We start from the raw sequence: 20,356 nt of genomic DNA, 5'->3' as shown, positions 1-20,356 counted from the left end.
GTTTCAGCATGAATGTGTTCCAGAACAAAAAGCAAAGTCTAAAAAGGCATGATTGGGTGAAATTGGTGTGGAGGAGCCTGACTGGCCATGCAGAGCCATGACCTCAACCCCATGGAACACATGTTGGATGAACTAGAATAAAGATTGAAAGTCTGGTCCTCTCATCCAACATCAGTTTCTGAATAAATGGTCAAAATTCCCGCAGGCAAGTGAGCATTTTGACCATATCATCAGATTTTACAACTACAAGCTGTATAAACTTGACTGCTTATTGGATGAAGCAGATTAGGTGATGTGTATTTGTGTAACGAGGAAAGTGTGGCTTAAGATATCATCACCCTTTACCAAGGTGGGCAGAATTATTAGGCAGCTTGTTTTCTTCAGACAAAATGAGCCCCAAAAGAGATTTAACTGACTATGAAAAGTCAAAAATTGTTATAAGTCTTAAAGAGGAATGCGGGATCAAAATAAAAGTTTTGCTGCAAATAGTCAACAGGTCCACAAAAAAACGTGTTGAGAAAAAAAAAGCACACAAAAAAATGCACATTAACTGCCAAAGATTTCAGAAGTATCAAACGTGAAGCGATCAAGAACCATTATCCTCCAGTGCTGTCATATTCCAGACTGACACTTCCCTGAAGTACCAAGAAGTACAAGGTGTTCAGTGCTCAGAGACATGGCCGAGGTTCGGAAGGCTGAAACCCGAACACCAGTGAACCAAACACCGAAGTGGAAACGCCAAGACTGGGGCAAGAAAACCAAGCGCTGGAGACTTCAATGCATGTGAGGGAGCACTGTCATGCATAAAAATGATAGTTTTCTAAGATGCATACTTTCTCTTTTTCCTGCAAAAGAATTTAGTGTCATGCAGTAGGGTTTGGAATTTGAGTCCATGTTTAACTCAAAAAGGTACAACTAGCTCATCTTTAATACCAGCTCATAGCAGTAACCCACCTCCAACTTGCTGGCTTCTGAAGAGAAGTGGATGTCTGTACTTATTACTCATCTATCCATGGGCACATCAATCTGCTCTGTAAAGAGTTACTCTCAACAATCCAGGTTCTTGGCCCAGTTTTGATGTTTGAAATTATTTGTCTTGTTCAGTGGTGTATATATGGGAGGGATTTTTTAGATTTGCATACAATCAATATACTTTTTCATTATTGCATTATGTAGCTATGTCACCATATATGTATCATATATTCATGCAATATCTTTCTGTGCATTCATTTATATATTTATTTTTTGCCCATATATTTATATATAACAGCTTTCTAGTTGTTTTACCGTGCTCGGCACAAACACGCACTGAGTGTGTGCTAGTGAGTCTTCACGAGGTGATGCGCCGTATGTGCTTGTTGCAATGTTGACGGATGTGTTGATGTCGTTGTTGTTGTTGATGTTGTGAGTCCATTTTGTAGCTATGGCATGGGCATGTGTGTCAGTCTGGTGGAGTTGGGGGATTGCATCAGATGTGCCCTGTGTTATCCTGCAGGCTGTTGTATTCATTCACTGATACCACATTTTAAATTAGCCATACAACTCTGACTCAACCACCATTACAGTTGGAGCAAGTTGATTCGCAGGACCCAGACCAGCGGCCAAATCAGTATTTGGACAGGAGCCCTGTGAACTGCCTTCTACCTTATGGCAGATTTAGCTTGTCTTCTGAAGAGCATCAGGTGCTGTGGCGTGATGAACGTGTAAGGCATCGCCATACCGAATAATCAAGAGAAGAGTCATGGATGCTGGGAGGTCGTACTCATGGCTCTCGGCCAGTGGCCAGAGATTACTGACCTCACCACTGGACTGGGTCCTTCAAACCGTTTCACACCAATTCAAGCTGCCATACTGTATTTATTAGATTGCTAGTCATTAGATTATACAGTATAAGTTTACAAGGAATGTGAATTCTTTTTTTTGGGGGGGGGGGTTTAGGGGCGAGAAGAACGTATTTTGGTGCGTTACTATGACCTTGTGGTCATGCATGTTGGCTTAAAACCCCACCTATATACTTTTAAGCTAGTTGTTTCACATACTCTAACTTATTTTATTGTATTCGTGTATTTTTGTGATACAATTTTTCTTAAATAAAATTATTTATTACCTACATTGTTTTTTCTTTCTCTTGTTTGGGTCATGGCAAAGGTGGCAGTCCAAAACTGTCCTGTTGGATCTCAAGGTTATTAATCCACTCAGCAGACCCAACCAAAGCTGCTACTAACTCAAGGTAGCCTTGGCTGTGTGACTGTGCCCAAAGCACTTATGCGAGTATACAAAAGGGGGACAAATTATTTTTTTTAAAAAAAAAAGGACAACGGGTGCCCAAATGACTGTTTCACAGTTGAGAACAACTTCCGGGTATGACTGCACAGCTTCTTTTTCAGGTGGGTACACTCTATAACCTGCCTGAAAAAGCAATAAAGGAAGGTGAAAAAGAATGAACATATATATATATATATTGCTATGTAAAAACGATGTGTTGTGGACATGTTCAGTCTTCACTACTTCTTTTAACCGTCACACGTTTCCAAAGACGTCAAGTGGTTAAAAGAAGTGACTGGTCCATTCTTCAGGCGGTCTGAAGCTGCTCACTATTTTATACAAACAAGTAGGAAAAAAAGACACAAAAGGTAAATCCACGGCAAAAACAACCAGGATGACATCAAAGAAGATGATTCAGGAAGAACTATGTTGGCGCTTTACAGAATTGTGTTCTTGTAGCAAAACCTTGTGGATCTGCCGGCATCTAAAAGACGTCATGTGCACATACTTTATATAGATATTCCCCGTGACTAAAGAATTGGAAAGGGAAACAAACATACATATAGGTGTTCCCTATAGATAAACTAGCATTTATTGGGAGGAGCAGCCTTATATCAATATGGCAATGTGGCTATGGTTAGAGTTGTATGCCAATAAAAGCAACCTATACTTGTGAGCATACGAATACATTTGTTAAAATTCCTACCAAGTAGAACACACACACTACCTTAAAGGAGTGCTGCTATCATTTTTTCCTTTTTCCAGAACAATACACTTACAGGCTCAGTGACTATGTACCCAATAGAGCACCTACAACTTAATATAAGCCTCTATACCCAAGAGAACATCTCTACAATCTGCTGTAAGCCTATAAGGCTTGTGTTTCTGATTCAAAGGCAGACTGAGGTTAGTTATGACAGATTCCATGTGAATATTCTTGAATTCCTAGTATTATTCCCAACTGTTTCTTAAGGTTTGTTTACATGGACTGACCGTTGGCATTATGAGACCGCAGATTGGTAAACTTTTACCAATTGACGTTGTTTGAATGCCTATTTACACAGGCAGACCAAAGTAAAGGATGCGCACTGCATACTAGATCACTCAGTGCACATAGGCTGCCATAGTTCTTGGCAGTGCAATTCCTGTTTGCACAGAACGATGCATCTCTTGTGCTGCTCATTTTGCTCCCTCATCGCAACCTGTTTACATGGCAAGATGACCGTGAAATGATTATTTTTAAGATTGTTCTTTCATGATTGTCTTGTAGTGGAAATGATTCTTTACTTAGATTTGTGCCCTACACAAGTAAAGCTTATCTGCTTTCCCTATCTGAAACTAAGATAACTACAGACTAATTTTTTTACTAAAACATATTGATGTTTTTAGATTTTAACAACATTCAATCCCCGATGTAAAACATTATAATGTGAGGATGCTTAACAGTATTGACCATAAAATCATAGCTGCAGCACACAGCAATGGCAATCTTCAAAAATTAGACTTGAATCTAAATGGAGAATTTGTTGCTGGACCTAAGATTGCCTATTGTTCCCTTTTACAAGAATGTTGAAAGCTTCAGTTTCATGCAAGTACCTGGATGATAGAAAGCTATATACAAGGCTCAAGGCCGTGACTGCTGCCAAAGATGTGTCATGCAAATGTATGGGGATAGAATTTCTTGTGTTTGACTTATTCTGTGTTCTGTAATTGGGATGACTGTAGATCTCATCAAAGAGATGTGTTTATTCTTACACAGTAATCCATTGTTATCATTCTATAGGGAAGTATTCTTTTTAGTAATTCTTTATACACAGTACTAATGTTCAGGTTTCATTCCATTAATTTTAGCCAATCTCTCTCTACATGAAATTAATGGGTTGTCAGCTTCTTTAATGTTCCCAGGGTCCTCCAACAATAAACTGATAACATAACATTTCAATCCAGAGACCAGAAGTGATCCGTTGTAACCTGTGTCATGCCGGTGACATGCACGGCTTGTAAGCGCTGTCCTACTCACTGCGTGCACCGCTCTGCTCCTTCCTCCCAGTGTAAGACCATCTCGCTGAGCTGCCTCTTGCCCATCTTCCAGCACTGTTACATCCTCCAGTTGCTGGAGAATCTCCACCCAGCTATAGAGAGGAGTGGCGGGAGTCTTTAGGAATTTAAAACCACTTTGTCCTGCAGAGTTTTGCTTCCCTGGCCTATCCCCTGCCAGCAGTGGATATATTAGGCAACTCCTCCCTCCACACCTTGCATGACCTTTGGACCTAGCTGCAGTTCATCGCTAGTTTCCTGCCAAGGTGCTTTATTGTTCTGTCTCTTTTGTTACCAACCGGCTTGTTTTTTCATTTAGTCTGATCTCTCTGCTCCTGACCCAGCTTCGTATTTTGAACCTCTTCTGCCCACCCCAACCTTTGACTGTCTCACCACATCTCTGTTTTCACCCTCTATGCTTCATATCTGTGCCTCTGACCCGCTGGTCAGCTGCTGCAAGTCCAGGGAACTTGTTGTGAACTGTATTTCTTGGCTCCCTCTTGTGATCACTAGCGGTATGACACTTGGATTGTCTTTCTCCAGGTTGGTACCCACCTGGTTCGTTAGGCCTTGGGTGTTCCTATTTAGACTTCCTGGAAACTCAGTCTAGTGCCTGGAATCGATGTAGTCAGTCTATGTCTGTTTGCTCCTGACTCCTGGTCTCCTGCTTTTTGCAAGATAAGCTAAGTCCTGCTTTCTTATTTTTGATTATTCGCATTTCTGCTATTTTGTTCCAGCTTGTTACAATGTGATTCCTGATTTTTGCTGGAAGCTCTAGGGGGCTGATATTCTCCCCCCACACCGTTAGTCGGTGCGGGGGTTCTTGGATATTCAGCATGGATATTTTTGTAGGGTTTTTGCTGACCGCATAAGTTCTCTTCCTATTTTCTGCTATTAATTAGTGGGCCTCTCTTTGCTAAATCTAGTTCATACTTACGTTTGTCTTTTCTTCTTACCTCACCGTTATTATTTGCTGGGGGCTTGTATCATAACTTTGGGGTCTTTTCTCTTGAGGCAAGTGAGGTCTTATTTTCTCTGAAAGGGTTAGTTAGTTCTCCGGCTGGTGCGAGACGTCTAGAATCAACGTAGGTACGTTCCCCGGCTACTTCTAGTTGTTGCGCTAGGATCAGATATACGGTCAGCCAAGTTACCACCTCCCTATGAGCTGGTTTTTGTGTTTGCGGACTTAGCTTGAACTTCTGAGATCCTCTACCAATAGGATCATAACAGTATTCCAGGCCTAAAGTGAATATTTAATGCATTGCAGAAGCGGGATTAAAAGAAAAGTTCAGAGTTTTTTTTTTTTTTTCTTCTTCCCCTTTTTCCTCTGAGTGGCTTGAAGCTCTGCTGCAGACATGAATGTTCAGACTCTGATTACTAGTGTGGATCAGCTTGCTGCACGAGTGCAGGGCATTCAGGATTTTGTTACTAGTACTCCTATGTCAGAGCCTAAGATACCTATTCCTGAGCTTTTCTCTGGTGATCGATTTAAATTTAGGAATTTTAGGAATAATTGTAAATTGTTTCTATCTTTGAGACCTCGTTCGTCTGGAGACTCAGCTCAGCAAGTTAAAATTGTTATCTCTTTCTTGCGTGGCGACCCTCAGGATTGGGCTTTTTCATTGGTGCCAGGAGATCCGGCATTGGCAAATATTGATGCGTTTTTTCTGGCGCTCGGATTGCTTTATGAGGAGCCCAATCTTGAAATTCAGGCAGAAAAAGCGTTGCTGACTATCTCTCAGGGCCAGGATGAGGCTGAAGTGTATTGCCAAAAATTTCGGAAATGGTCCGTGCTCACTCAATGGAATGAGTGTGCTCTGGCCGCAAATTTCAGAAATGGCCTTTCTGAAGCCATTAAGAATGTGATGGTGGGTTTTACCATTCCTACGAGTCTGAGTGATTCTATGGCTCTGGCCATTCAGATAGATCGGCGTTTGCGGGAGCGCAAATCTGCTAATCCTCTGGCAGTGTTGTCTGAACAGACACCTGACTCAATGTTATGTGATAGAATTCAGACTAGAACTGAACGGCAAAATCATAGACGTCAGAATGGGTTGTGTGTTGTGAAATTGGATTTTGGGCTCCCCCGGTGGCCACTGGTGGAATTGAACTGGTGTGCATCATCCCCTCTGTTCACCTGTTTCCATCAGGATGTTGGAGTCGCTATTTAACCTTGCTCCTCTGTCACTTCCATGCCGGTCAACATTGTAATCAGAAGCCTTTCTGTGCATGTTCCTGCTGCTAGACAACTCCCAGCTAAGTTGGACTTTAGTCCTCGTTTGTTTTTGCATTTTGTTCCAGTTCACAGCTGTAGTTTCGTTTCTGTGTCTGGAAAGCTCTTGTGATCTGAAATTGCCACTCTGATGTTATGAGTTAATACTAGAGTCTTAAAGTAATTTCAGGATGGCGTTTTAATAGGGTTTTCAGCTGACCATGAAAGTGCCCTTTCTGTCTTCCTGCTATCTAGTAAGCGGACCTCAATTTTGCTAAACCTATTTTCATACTACGTTTGTCATTTCATCTAAAATCACCGCCAATATATGTGGGGGCCTCTGTCTGCCTATCGGGGAAATTTCTCTAGAGGTGAGCCAGGACTATATTTTCCTCTGCCAGGATTAGTTAGTCCTCCGGCCGGCGCTGGGCGTCTAGGGATAAAAAACGTAGGCAACGCTACCCGGCTACTGTTAGTTGTGCGGCAGGTTTAGTTCATGGTCAGTTTAGTTTCCATCCTTCCAAGAGCTAGTACTTATGTTTGCTGGGCTATGTTCTCTTGCCATTGAGAACCATAACAGTTGTGTTTTTACTGTGGTGATTCTACACATGTTATCTCAGCATGCCCTAAATGCCTAACAAAGATGGTTAGTCCTGTCACCATTGGTAATTTGCATCCTAAGTTTATTTTGTCTGTAACTCTAATTTGCTCATTGTCTTCCTATCCTGTTATGGCATTTGTGGATTCAGGTGCAGCCCTGAGTCTTATGGACTTGTCGTTTGCCAAGCGCTGTGGTTTTGTCCTGGAGCCTTTAAAAAATCCCATTCCTCTTAGAGGAATCGATGCTACGCAATTGGCGGAGAATAAACCGCAGTATTGGACACAAGTGACCATGTGCATGACTCCTGAACATCGGGAGGTGATTCGTTTTCTTGTTCTGCATAAAATGCATGATTTGGTCGTTTTAGGTCTGCCATGGTTACAGACCCATAATCCAGTCTTGGATTGGAAGGCAATGTCTGTGTCAAGTTGGGGTTGTCAGGGAATTCATTGCGATTCCCCGTCGGTGTCTATTGCTTCTTCTACTCCTTCTGATGTTCCGGAGTATTTGTTGGACTATCAGGATGTATTTAGTGAGTCCAGTTCCAGTGCCCTTCCTCCTCATAGGGACTGTGACTGCGCTATAGATTTGATTCCTGGTAGTAAATTTCCTAAGGGACGATTATTTAATCTATCTGTACCTGAACATGCCGCAATGCGTTCTTATATAAAGGAGTCTTTGGAGAAAGGACATATTCGTCCATCCTCTTCCCCTCTTGGTGCGGGATTCTTTTTTGTAGCCAAAAAAGATGGGTCTTTGAGACCTTGTATAGACTATCGGCTTCTGAATAAAATCACGGTCAAATTTCAGTATCCTTTGCCACTATTGTCGGACTTGTTTGCTCGGATTAAGGGTGCCAAGTGGTTCACCAGGATAGATCTTCGTGGTGCGTACAACCTTGTGCGCATTAAGCAGGGAGATGAATGGAAAACTGCGTTTAATACGCCCGAAGGTCATTTTGAGTACTTGGTGATGCCTTTTGGGCTCTCTAATGCTCCTTCAGTGTTTCAGTCCTTTATGCATGACATCTTCCGGAAGTATCTAGATAAATTTATGATTGTTTATCTGGATGATATTCTGTTTTTTTTCTGATGATTGGGATTCTCATGTAAAGCAAGTCAGGATGGTGTTTCAGGTTTTGCGTGATAATGCTTTGTTTGTGAAGGGCTCAAAGTGTCTCTTTGGAGTGCAGAAGCTTTCCTTTCTGGGTTTCATTTTCTCCCCTTCTACAGTGGAGATGGACCCAGTCAAGGTCCGAGCTATTCATGATTGGACTCAACCCACTTCTGTTAAGAGTCTTCAGAAGTTCTTGGGTTTTGCTAATTTCTACCGTCGTTTTATTGCTAATTTCTCTAGCATTGTTAAACCTTTGACGGATATGACCAAGAAAGGTTCTGATGTGGCTAATTGGGCTCCGGCAGCCGTGGAGGCTTTCCGGGAGCTGAAGCGCCGGTTTACTTTGGCGCCTGTTTTGTGCCAGCCTGATGTCTCACTTCCCTTTCAGGTTGAAGTGGACGCTTCTGAGATCGGTGCAGGGGCTGTTTTGTCACAGAGAGGCCCTGGTTGCTCTGTGATGAGACCTTGTGCTTTTTTTTCTAGGAAATTTTCGCCTGCGGAGCGGAACTATGATGTCGGTAATCGGGAGTTGTTGGCCATGAAGTGGGCATTTGAGGAGTGGCGTCATTGGCTCGAGGGAGCTAAGCATCGTGTGGTGGTCTTGACTGATCACAAAAATTTGATGTATCTCGAGTCTGCTAAGCGCTTGAATCCTAGACAGGCTCGTTGGTCGCTGTTTTTCTCCCGGTTCGATTTTGTGGTCTCATACCTTCCAGGTTCTAAGAATGTGAAGGCGGATGCCCTTTCTAGGAGTTTTGTGCCTGATTCTCGGGGAGTCCCTGAGCCGGCTGGTATTCTCAAAGAGGGGGTAATTCTGTCTGCCATCTCTCCTGATTTGCGACGTGTGTTGCAGAGATTTCAGGCTGGTAGACCTGACCCTTGCCCACCTGATAGACTGTTTGTTCCTGATAAATGGACCAGCAGAGTTATCTCCGAGGTTCATTCCTCAGTGTTGGCAGGGCATCCTGGGATTTTTGGTACCAGAGATTTGGTAGCTAGGTCCTTTTGGTGGCCTTCCTTGTCGCGGGATGTGCGTTCTTTTGTGCAGTCCTGTGGGATTTGCGCTCGGGCTAAGCCTTGCTGTTCTCGTGCCAGCGGGTTGCTTTTGCCCTTGCCCGTCCCGAAGAGGCCATGGACACACATTTCCATGGATTTCATTTCAGATCTTCCGGTGTCCCAAGGAATGTCTGTCATCGGGGTGGTGTGTGATCGCTTTTCCAAGATGGTCCATTTGGTGCCCTTGCCTAAGTTGCCTTCCTCTTCCGATCTGGTTCCGTTGTTCTTTCAGAATGTGGTTCGTTTGCATGGCATTCCTGAGAATATCGTGTCTGACAGAGGATCCCAGTTTGTGTCCAGGTTCTGGCGATCTTTTTGTACTAAGATGGGCATTGAGTTGTCGTTCTCATCTGCCTTTCATCCTCAGACTAATGGCCAAACTGAGCAAACTAATCAGACGCTGGAGGCTTATTTGAGATGTTTTGTTTCTGCGGATCAGGACGATTGGGTGACCTTCTTGCCATTGGCTGAGTTTGCCCTCAATAATCGGGCTAGTTCCACTACTTTGGTTTCGCCATTTTTCTGCAACTCTGGTTTTCATCCTCGTTTTTCCTCGGGTCATGTTGAGTCGTCTGACTGTCCTGGGGTGGATTCCGTGGTGGATAGGTTGCAGCGGATTTGGAATCATGTGGTGGACAACTTGAAATTGTCACAGGAGAAGGCTCAGCGTTTTGCCAACCGCCGCCGCGGTGTGGGTCCCCGACTTCGTGTTGGGGATTTGGTTTGGTTGTCTTCTCGGTATGTCCCTCTGAAGGTTTCCTCTCCTAAGTTTAAGCCTCGCTTTATTGGTCCTTATAAAATTTTGGAAGTCCTTAATCCGGTGTCTTTTCGTTTGGATCTTCCGGTGTCGTTTGCCATTCACAATGTGTTCCATAGGTCTTTGTTGCGGCGGTACGTTGTGCCTGTGGTTCCTGCTGTTGACCCTCCTGCTCCGGTCTTGGTTGAGGGCGAGTTGGAGTACGTGGTGGAGAAGATCTTGGATTCTCGTCTCTCTAGACGGAGGCTTCAGTATCTGGTCAAATGGAAGGGCTATGGTCAGGAGGATAATTCCTGGGTGGTCGCCTCTCATGTTCATGCGGCCGATTTGGTTCGTGCCTTTCAAGCTGCTCATCCTGATCGCCTTGGTGGTCTTGGTGAGGGTTCGGTGACCCCTCCTTAAAGGGGGGGGTACTGTTGTGAACTGTATTTCTTGGCACCCTCTTGTGATCACTAGCGGTATGACACTTGGATTGTCTTTCTCCAGGTTGGTACCCACCTGGTTCGTTAGGCCTTGGGTGTTCCTATTTAGACTTCCTGGAAACTCAGTCTAGTGCCTGGAATCGATGTAGTCAGTCTATGTCTGTTTGCTCCTGACTCCTGGTCTCCTGCTTTTTGCAAGATAAGCTAAGTCCTGCTTTCTTATTTTTGATTATTCGCATTTCTGCTATTTTGTTCCAGCTTGTTACAATGTGATTCCTGATTTTTGCTGGAAGCTCTAGGGGGCTGATATTCTCCCCCCACACCGTTAGTCGGTGCGGGGGTTCTTGGATATTCAGCGTGGATATTTTTGTAGGGTTTTTGCTGACCGCATAAGTTCTCTTCCTATTTTCTGCTATTAATTAGTGGGCCTCTCTTTGCTAAATCTAGTTCATACTTACGTTTGTCTTTTCTTCTTACCTCACCGTTATTATTTGTTGGGGGCTTGTATCATAACTTTGGGGTCTTTTCTCTTGAGGCAAGTGAGGTCTTATTTTCTCAGAAAGGGTTAGTTAGTTCTCCGGCTGGTGCGAGACGTCTAGAATCAACGTAGGTACGTTCCCCGGCTACTTCTAGTTGTTGCGCTAGGATCAGATATACGGTCAGCCAAGTTACCACCTCCCTATGAGCTGGTTTTTGTGTTTGCGGACTTAGCTTGAACTTCTGAGATCCTCTACCACTAGGATCATAACAGGAACTGCCCTGGAGTGGTACCTGGTGACTTCACTAATGGCCCAAGCCTATACTTGCCATCAGAGACTCTAGTGAAGACCAGGTACTCAATTAGTTAAGCCCCTCCAGGTTAAGCCTGGGATGTGGCACATTGCAAGTGATTAATTTTCCTGCAGTGCCTCCACAGGTGAAATTACGCATTATACCTAAAATCAAAGAGCATTTTATGCAAAAGTCAGACTTGCTGGGTCCTCCAGGGAGAGACAGAGATGCTCTTTGCAGCTGATCTCTACTCTGGCTTGGAAATTAATTAGTTCTGTAATTAGAAGAATAGTAGATCATGCTTAGCGGAACGATGCCCATCTAGTAAATACAATTTTCCAAAACGGTATGTAAAAATGTACTTTCATGAGGCAGTTTTGGTGATCATATTCTGCACAGATCTTTTGTATGGTTGTAACAATTTCTAGAGTTTAGCAGCTTAATTTACTTTTTTAATGTTATACTAGGTTCAGGACTCTCAGGAGTCAAAAAATTATATTTTAGAGATACTTTTTCTTTGAGCATGGATCATGGCTACATAAGGTAAAGTACAGCTATCATCTTGGGTTTTTTTGAGTGAGGGCCTTGCATTATCTTTGTATGTCTGGTAGGGACCAAGTAGAAAACGTTTGAGAAGTCCTAGGCTAAATAAAAAGTCAGATGATGTAAAGTAAAATGTCCCTTTAACAAACTTCACCTTTTTAATAAATGTTATTTTTCAAGGTACAAAATAGCGTAATATTAGTCTGTACAAAAACGAGGTCCACCTCTACCTTCTCATAGTACAGTTGTAGGTGTTGCATGGATCCATCTTTTTTTTAATTAGTGAGCTGTATGGGAGCCATAACAGTAAAACTTTGTTATAAAATATATTAAAGCTTGACTGAGATGAATCAATTCTGGCTGCTTATTTAAGACCTGATGAACCAGTATTTCTGTCTGAAAACAATGGTTGTATCTGCTTGCATCCAGTCATGTGTTCTTGGCTCTGACCATCGTCTCTCGTGGTTGGATCCCTTGGACCTGTCTCCAGGAAAAGCTGCTGTTTGTGATAATACTGAATAGTAAAGTAGACCTAATACAATGGCAAAAGTTATGTTTCCATTTCAGTTGAAGCAGTGTACATTTATAAAAGGAAAAATGAAAATTAATCAGAGAAGTTGGCAAGGAACCACAAAAGAAAGTACTTTGAATTGGTGTCCGCATTTTGGGAAGAATTGATTTTTACATTCCATCTTAATAACCTCAGGTATACCATGAGATGCCCTAACAATGCTTAGCTAGTGCCTTCAGTACTGTAAATATCCTCCTCCCCCCAAACGAAACAGTGGACAGATGTATCAGAAAAATTAACCCTCCAGTTTTAACATTGCAAACCAACACACTAGTAAAGCATTGATTAGAATGGCGGTCCCTTCTTTTTTATCACTGCTGCAGCCAATGATTGGTTGCAGTATTCACGAAAATCAAGAAAGCAAGGAAATCTGAGGGGGACCCTGGAAGCAATATGGAAAAGCAGTGAACGAGCAGGAGGTGAATACATTCAATCCCTTTGTTTTTAAACAACGATGGGCCTGTTTTTAAAAATAAAAATGGATGGAAAAACCCGTTAAGGTAAATGTAATATTACTATTAGGGTATGTACCCACAGGATGAATACACAGTGGATTTTCTTTTGCAAATCTGCATGTTGAAAATATGCTGCATATTACAGAAGCAGAGAAATCTCATTCATACACTGTAGAGAAAATCTGCAGCTTACATTGACCATTGTAAAAGAAGCACTCCTCCTCCCATCAAAGTTTTTATCCTCTTAATATATTGCAATCATCATACTATATAGCACTGTGTACGTACAATTGCTCATTTTGCCTGTTTACCCAGCTAAATCTTCTCTTTTCTCTGCTCTGTGTAGAAACAGGAAGTCTCTTGTCCGTGCATTTATCATTCCCCTCTTCAACTCCTGACACATCTGGTCCCTCCTCCCCCCTGCCAGTGACTTTTGCAGTGACTCATGAGTCATGAAGGGAAAATTGACCTCCTGTTTCTATACAGAGCTTAGAAGGAGTCAGCTAGTCAGTTTTTAATCACGTGATGTCATAGACCTAATGGAAAAGAGAAGAATTAGTAGGGTAGAAAGGCAAAATGAGCAATTTTAAGTACACAGTGCTGTATAATATGATGATTGCAATATATTAAGAGGATACAAATTTTGATGGGAGTGATGCTTTAAGGATATGAAATCCACAGCATGGCAGACTTGAGCATACTAATAGATCACAGACTATACAGGAGTCAACAGTGCGATGCAGCAGCAAAAAAGGGCAAATCGTTCTAGGATGTATTAAGAGAAGCATAGAGTCTAGATCACATGAAGTAATTATCATCCTCTACTTCTCCTTGGTCAGGCCTCATCTGGAATACTGTGTCCAGTTCTAGGAACCACATTTTAAAAAAGACATTGAAAAACTGGAGAAAGTTCAGAGAAGAGCTACCAGGATGGTGAGAGGACTGCAAAGCATGTCCTACAAGGAACGGTTAAAAGATCTGGGAATGTTTAGCTTGCAAAAAAGAAAACTAAGAGAAGACTTAATAGTTGTCTACAAATATCTGAAGGGATGTCAGTGTAGAGAGATCATCCTTATTCTCATTTGCACATGGAAAAACGAGGAGAAATGGGATGAAACTGAAATAGAGAAGATACAAATTAGATGTTAGAAAAAACTTTTTCACAGTGAAGGTGATCAATGGTTGGACAGGCCACCACGAGAGGTAGTGAGTTCTACTTCAATGGAAGTCTTCAAACAGAGGCTATTTATAATTGCAGATTTGACTGTTTTTTTATGTTCTGAAAACTCTGCAGCAATTACAACATGTGGGAACGTACCTTAAATGGGGCAAATTTGGCTGCAACTATTAGATTAAGTCCCCACAATGAGTTTTTGATTAATTTTTGACACTTCATATTTTTTGCGCAAAAAACACAATCTTACAGTTGAAGCAAAGTGGGTGGGATTTATATAATTCTAATGTCTGCTGTACGTGACAGATTTCAAACACTGCGGTCGGTGTTTGAAATCTGTTACATGTCAATTTCTCTTGAGGGTACGCTGAGTTTTATGTGCAGATTTTCTACATAGACTTGCATTAGATGCAGGAAATATGCAGGTAAAAAACATATCTGCATTTTTAGTCTGTTTCCGTGGCTGAAACGCATTAAAAATGCAAGTAATCTGCACATGACTGTATCAGTAAAGTTTTGGCAAATCTAGGAAGTATCAAAAACAAAGCAGCTTTATTTAAAATATTACAAACCAAAAAGAGACAAAAACTGCATTGTCAAAAGCACAATAAAAATGTATGAAAAATGCACACAAAAAATGCAATAAAAAAGGGCGAGTAACCTATTTGAGACAATAGGAGCAGAAATGCTACAGAAAACCTGCAACACTCAAAACTCATCAAATACTAACTACTCATTGTGGGAACATAGCATTAAAGGGAATCTGTCAACAGGTTGCTTTGTAATCTGAGGACAGCATGAGGTAGGGGTTAAAACATATATTTTAATGCTGTGTCACATGTCTGTTACTCAGATTGAAGGTTTAATCACCTGGTGATTATCACTGTCTGAGATACAGCAGCACGTGCCTCCTGGTCCAACTCTGCCCCTTCTGTGTAGGCACCTCACTGTCTATAGACATTGTACATGGAGAGTCTGGTCTGGTTGGGGTTAGCTGTGGTGTGGGCAGGGGCAGCTTCCTCAGCTCTGCTGCATTGATAAATCTAAAAACTCTGATTGTGTCAGAACGGCTGCACCCAGCAAACTAAGCGATACATTGTTGGATTAAGGGTCTCCTTTCCTACATTATGCTACTCTCAAATGAGGCAATAAAACCTGCTGTCAGATTCCCTTTAAAGCTGTGAATAGCGTTCTTTAACCTATACCAATAGGTTGAAATAATAAAAAGAGGTTGTCGTCCAGTCCAGTCCAGTTCTGCTGTTTTTGTTTGCAGGCTGTATCGGTGACTTAATGACTACAGTGCACTCCACAACCCTGCTGCAGCCAACCATTAAATTCAGAAGCTCCGCTGATGGAGTCGGTACGAGCCAATGACGGCACAAGCCTGTAAACAAAGACCAGACCAGCAGCGGGGGGCATAAAACCCTTTTTAATATTTTAACTTACAGCTTCCTATGTCCGTGAGCATAGATAATGCTAATACGCTTGGAATAAGGTTTTCATTTACCAAATTGTGTATCTTCACTAGAGTCATCGTTTTACAGTCATGGTTGATGTCCTGAGCACAAAGACTGGTCTCTCTAGCTTTTTAGACCATGTGACTGGATTAAAGTTCAGGATAAACTTTTCTCATGCAGAATGCAATTTATATATAATAAACAGTCCATAATAATATGTAGGTGACCTGGATAGGCTGCCACTGTTGTCCAGCAAAGACAAATACACATTGTATTACATCTAGAATTAATGTCCCACTGTAACCCAAGGCAAAGTGAAGAACAAGGCTCTGATCTTTTATTTTAAGCCGGCAACAAAGAGTTAATATAATTTCATTTTCCAGGAGCTGAACTACTTTGAAGCATGTGAACTAAGTAAGAATTGACCTAGTTTATTTTTCTGCTCTGAGTCCAAAATCCTTTAGATTTAACATTCATGATAGGCATTATAAACATGGACCCCTTTATCCATCGTACTAATGAACTATTAACTGGGCACAAGTCAGGAATTAAGAAACATTGGAGATCTCTGCAGATATTCCCCAAGCAGAATATCCCAATTACTTCTATAAAGTGGTCATAGATATGTTATACTTCAGAGATCTATGTCCTCCGGGCTCCATGTTGGCAGCATAGTGTATCTGATGCATATCAGCACAGATTACTCACGTAAAGTACAGTTTAATCCAAAGCATGCAATATTCTACCTTATTATATATGTTCTGTATAATTATTATTATGATTCAAATCTCTGGAATCACATATCCTAATATTATTTTTTCCTAAGATCCAGTGCCTGAGATATGTTAGTAGGGGCAATGTCTTTGGGGGCTGGGGATGACGTGCATCAGGTGCCCTATCGCTGCGATCTTATGTATATATCTGATCCATAAGACCCCCATCCAGATGAGCAGTGTATCCCTTCTGTACGCCAAAGGTTTTATGTAAGAACATGCTCCAACACTAAAGGATGAAACCCCTAATAAGCAAACTATATTCTGATAGATCGGAGATTGCCCCCATACTTCTACTTCAATCATAATATTAGTAAATATATCTATAGTGGTAACATATTCCAAAGTGATGTGTCAGGAGTCCATATAGGCGTTCACGAAGATTCTCAAATAGTAAATATAAATATAAAAATAAATGAAATAAAACGTAAATATCTTTCTTACCTTGCAGAACTTTATTTCCCCAGGAGGAGAGTTGGACGGGGGTCTTAACTTTTGACTTTAGTTCTTATCTTGCCAAGGGTGCTTCCAGGGCAGCTGATACATATGTTTCTGAAGAGCTTTGTCTCTGCCTTGTTCTCCGAGCTGCTTCTGGGCTGGCAGATAAACCCAATTTGGTAGCTAAAGTGTAAAAGGAATTCCTTTCATAGCAGTGAGTTGTTCTTCCTAAATATAGTTTGTTGCACTTGGAGCTCTGCGTTGCCAGCGGCTGCCGGGTCTCGCTGCACCTGAGTATTGAGAGTCACAATATCGGCTCTAAGCAAAAAAAGCATAAATAAAAAATAATAATAGTAATAATAATAATGTCCTACACTGCAGCGCTCCCACTACGCACCTCGCAGGATGAGTAGCTCTAACCTCTGAGCCAGGGGTGTGCAGCATGTAACCTGACACTGGATTGTATAGTCTCATTATAGTCTCATGATAATGGAAACTATTGTTATGCTGCAGTATAGGGGTGTCAAAGGGTCCAGGAACTGATTCTTGAAATAGTTTTTATTATATATATATAATGGTTTTCTATCATGAATGTATGACGAAGCTATTTATCAGAGCTGAGCTTCACACTATTATCGTTAATACTTACATAATACAGATAAGGTTTAAGCGTTATATCATTACATGGCAATATTCACACAACCGTGCGACACGTCCTAATGCTGTCTGTTTTTTTCTCATTTTTCTGGCTGTGAGCCAGTGACCGGTGTCATATGCGAGGGTCGATATGTATTCCCCAGGATGCGGACGGCGTCCTATTAGACCTGCTGGAGTGCCTTGTGGACACAGCAGGATGCCTGTGAGTCACCGGGCAAATAAAGAGTAAGCGTGGACCTGGTCAAGCTATTTGGCCTGGGCATTGTTCAGGAAAAGCCGGTATGGGCTATTATTTTTTAAACGGACTGCAGGAAGGAAGTGGGGCCGGTCCATTTCCTCCCGGCCGGGTCTTACAAGTGTCCTACGGCCACAGGTTATTGTAAGACACCCCTGCAGCAGAGGGTTGGCGTGGCAGTGTGCAATTTGCATGGTGTAGAGCAGACAGCTCTGCAAAAGCTCTGCCTGTGTGAGGGAACACAGAGCCCAGCGGAGCGAACTCCTGGCACCCTGCAGTGTAATGCGGTGGTGCAGTCATCCTCGGCAACTGGATGCATTTATGAACTGTTTTGTTTCCCTGCTGCGATCCGGAGGATACCATTTCTTTTGTTTGCAAGTTTTTGGACATTAAACCTACGTTTACTTTGAACTTTCCTGGGTCACTGCCTCATCACTGCATAGCATGGACACTGCTGCACCACATGGGCCATAGAGTTTCATTAATCCAAACACAAGTCACTTTTTAAAGCACCACTTCATTGTTTTGTTCTTTTATTTCACCACTGGAGTGGTACTTCTAATCTAAGTTCCCTGCCCCTTATCTTATACTTACCAGTCGCCGTCTTCAGCTCTTCCCGGTGCCACTGCGCTCCCACACAGCCACCTTGTGACTGCAGCTTCTGACTGACAGGAAGTCAGAGGTAACGGTCACAAGCTCATAATTCAAGTTTGTGACCCTCATTCTGGCCTTGCTCTGGCTCTCATAGACTTACATTGAGTTAGGATTTCTGGCTCACCCAGCAAACAATGGAGCAATCTGCCAGGTCACAACCTGCAGAAGATGACCAGAACGGCGGCAATAAAGGATAAAGGAGGTGCCTGGTGAGTATAATGCTAGGGGTAGGGAACTTAGATTAGTAGCACCAGCACCACGAGTCTGAGTGTCCGGTCCGTGGAGTTAAGCTTGTCCTTCTCTCATCTCCCTATTCCCTGCGGGAGAGAAGTAGGAAAACTAGAAGGAGAGAAGTAGGAAAGCTAGAAGTGCAGTGCCCGCCCACTGCACTTCTGACTCATTAGCATACAATTTCAACTATAGATTTCTCTAAAACAGTAAAACAGATTTCTACAAGGAAGATAAGGATGTACAAGTTTTCATTAAAGGACCACGCCTGTTTTCAATAGGGCACTCCATTGTTTGTTGATGCTCATTTCTTCTCATTATTTGTCAGCTTACTTGTTTGTTTCTATCTCTGTTGTTAAGAACAGCAGAATAAACAGGAATTATTGACATAAAAGGCATAAATATTATTATTCCTAAATCATTGTATGGCTCTGTTAGCACCAGAATTGTTACTTCTGTTTATAACAAAAGCCATGACAATATGACGAATCCATTTTAAAGCACCACTCCAAAGATTTTTTTTATTTCAGCTCTGGAGAGGTGGTAGTAATCTAAGTTCCCTTCCCCTAGTCTCATACTTACCAGCTGCCGTCTTTATCTGTTCCCGGCGCCGCTCCTGTTGGTCTCCATAAGTTTGTGATCTGCTGGATTTCTCCAGTGTTTGTTCCACAGTCTGGAAGTCACAACACAATATAAGGGTGCATGTCCACGGTCCGTAATGACGGCACTTTGGATGGAGCGGAAAACCTGCTTTGCCCAAAGCGCCGCCCTCTTCTGTACATGCAGTACAGAATCACCGCACCCCCTACGTAGGACCCTGTTATTTACCTTGTGGCGATGGAGCGTCGCCGCAAGGTAAACATACATGCTGCGTTCTAAAAAGACGCAGGGCTGCCGGATGCATGTTCACACACATAGTGGAGACGGGATTTCATAAAATCCCCTCCACTAGGCTGTAACATCTGGACGCTGTGGATTGAACGCTGCGGCTGTATGCAGCGTTCAATCCGCAGCTAATCCGGATGTAATCCGGCACGTGGAAACATATCCTAAGTCTTTAGGAGCCAGAATGAGGTCAGAAAGAGAGTCTCATAGATTTAGATTGGCAGCTTGTGACCTTTGCCTTTGAATTGCGATCACAAGATGGCAGCGCAGATCGGAGTGGTGCCGGGAAGAGCTGAAGACTGCGGCTGGTGAGTATAACACCAAGGTAACTGAACTTAGTTTAGTAGCGCCACTCCAGCACTGCAATAACAAAATAAATGCCGGAGTAGTGCATTAATTGACTTACTATGCTTATACCTCTATACAAGGAATGTCAGATAATGTCAAAACATTTTTTTCTGTTGGAAGACAAACAGAAATCCAGATGCCTATTATAATTCCAGACAAAACAGAGACAACATTGTTGCTATTATTATTTAGATAGTGGCAAATCATTCTGAACACCTTAACACACTCTTCTTAGTGCACGTACACGATGGGACAGGTGGTAGCAACTCCACACATGGAAGCATTTGCAGGGGTTTAATTGCTGTTATTCTTAATAATATGGCAATTGGAAAGAAAGGTGATCTGAGCGGTTTTGATGATAGAATAATTATTGGTGACAGATGTGGCTATACACTATGTTCCAAATTATTATGCAAATTACATTTTTATCGGATTTTCCTAAATGGTTGGTGCAAATGACAGTCAGTCTAATAAAAGTAATCACCCATTAGAGTATACATCAAATTTTATTGAAAAAAACTCCCAATGATAACAGTATAATCTCCAAAATGAATAAAAACTCAAAATGCACTGTTCCAAATTATTACGCACAGTAGAATTTCTAAACATTTGATATGTTTTAAAGAACTGAAAATGCTCATTTGTGGAATTTGCAGCATTAGGAGGTCACATTCACTGAACAAAAAAGCTCTTTAACGCCA

At 42.1% G+C, this 20,356-nt stretch overlaps 1 protein-coding gene across 1 annotated transcript in view; it reads right to left on the bottom strand.

Moving 5' to 3' along the window:
- Positions 1-17,030, bottom strand: part of SMPX (small muscle protein X-linked) — a 157,640-nt gene extending 140,610 nt beyond the window's left edge. The window contains exon 1 of the mRNA XM_077299453.1: positions 16,655-17,030. The gene's annotated coding sequence lies outside the window, so the exon portion shown is untranslated. The remainder of the gene's footprint in view (positions 1-16,654) is intronic.
- Between the last annotated feature and the right edge of the window lie 3,326 nt (positions 17,031-20,356).

Source organism: Ranitomeya variabilis, chromosome 3, assembly GCF_051348905.1.
Source record: "Ranitomeya variabilis isolate aRanVar5 chromosome 3, aRanVar5.hap1, whole genome shotgun sequence".
NCBI classification, from domain to species: domain Eukaryota; kingdom Metazoa; phylum Chordata; class Amphibia; order Anura; family Dendrobatidae; genus Ranitomeya; species Ranitomeya variabilis.
Note: the sequence above shows the minus strand (reverse complement) of the source record. Positions and strands in the feature narration are given on the sequence as shown.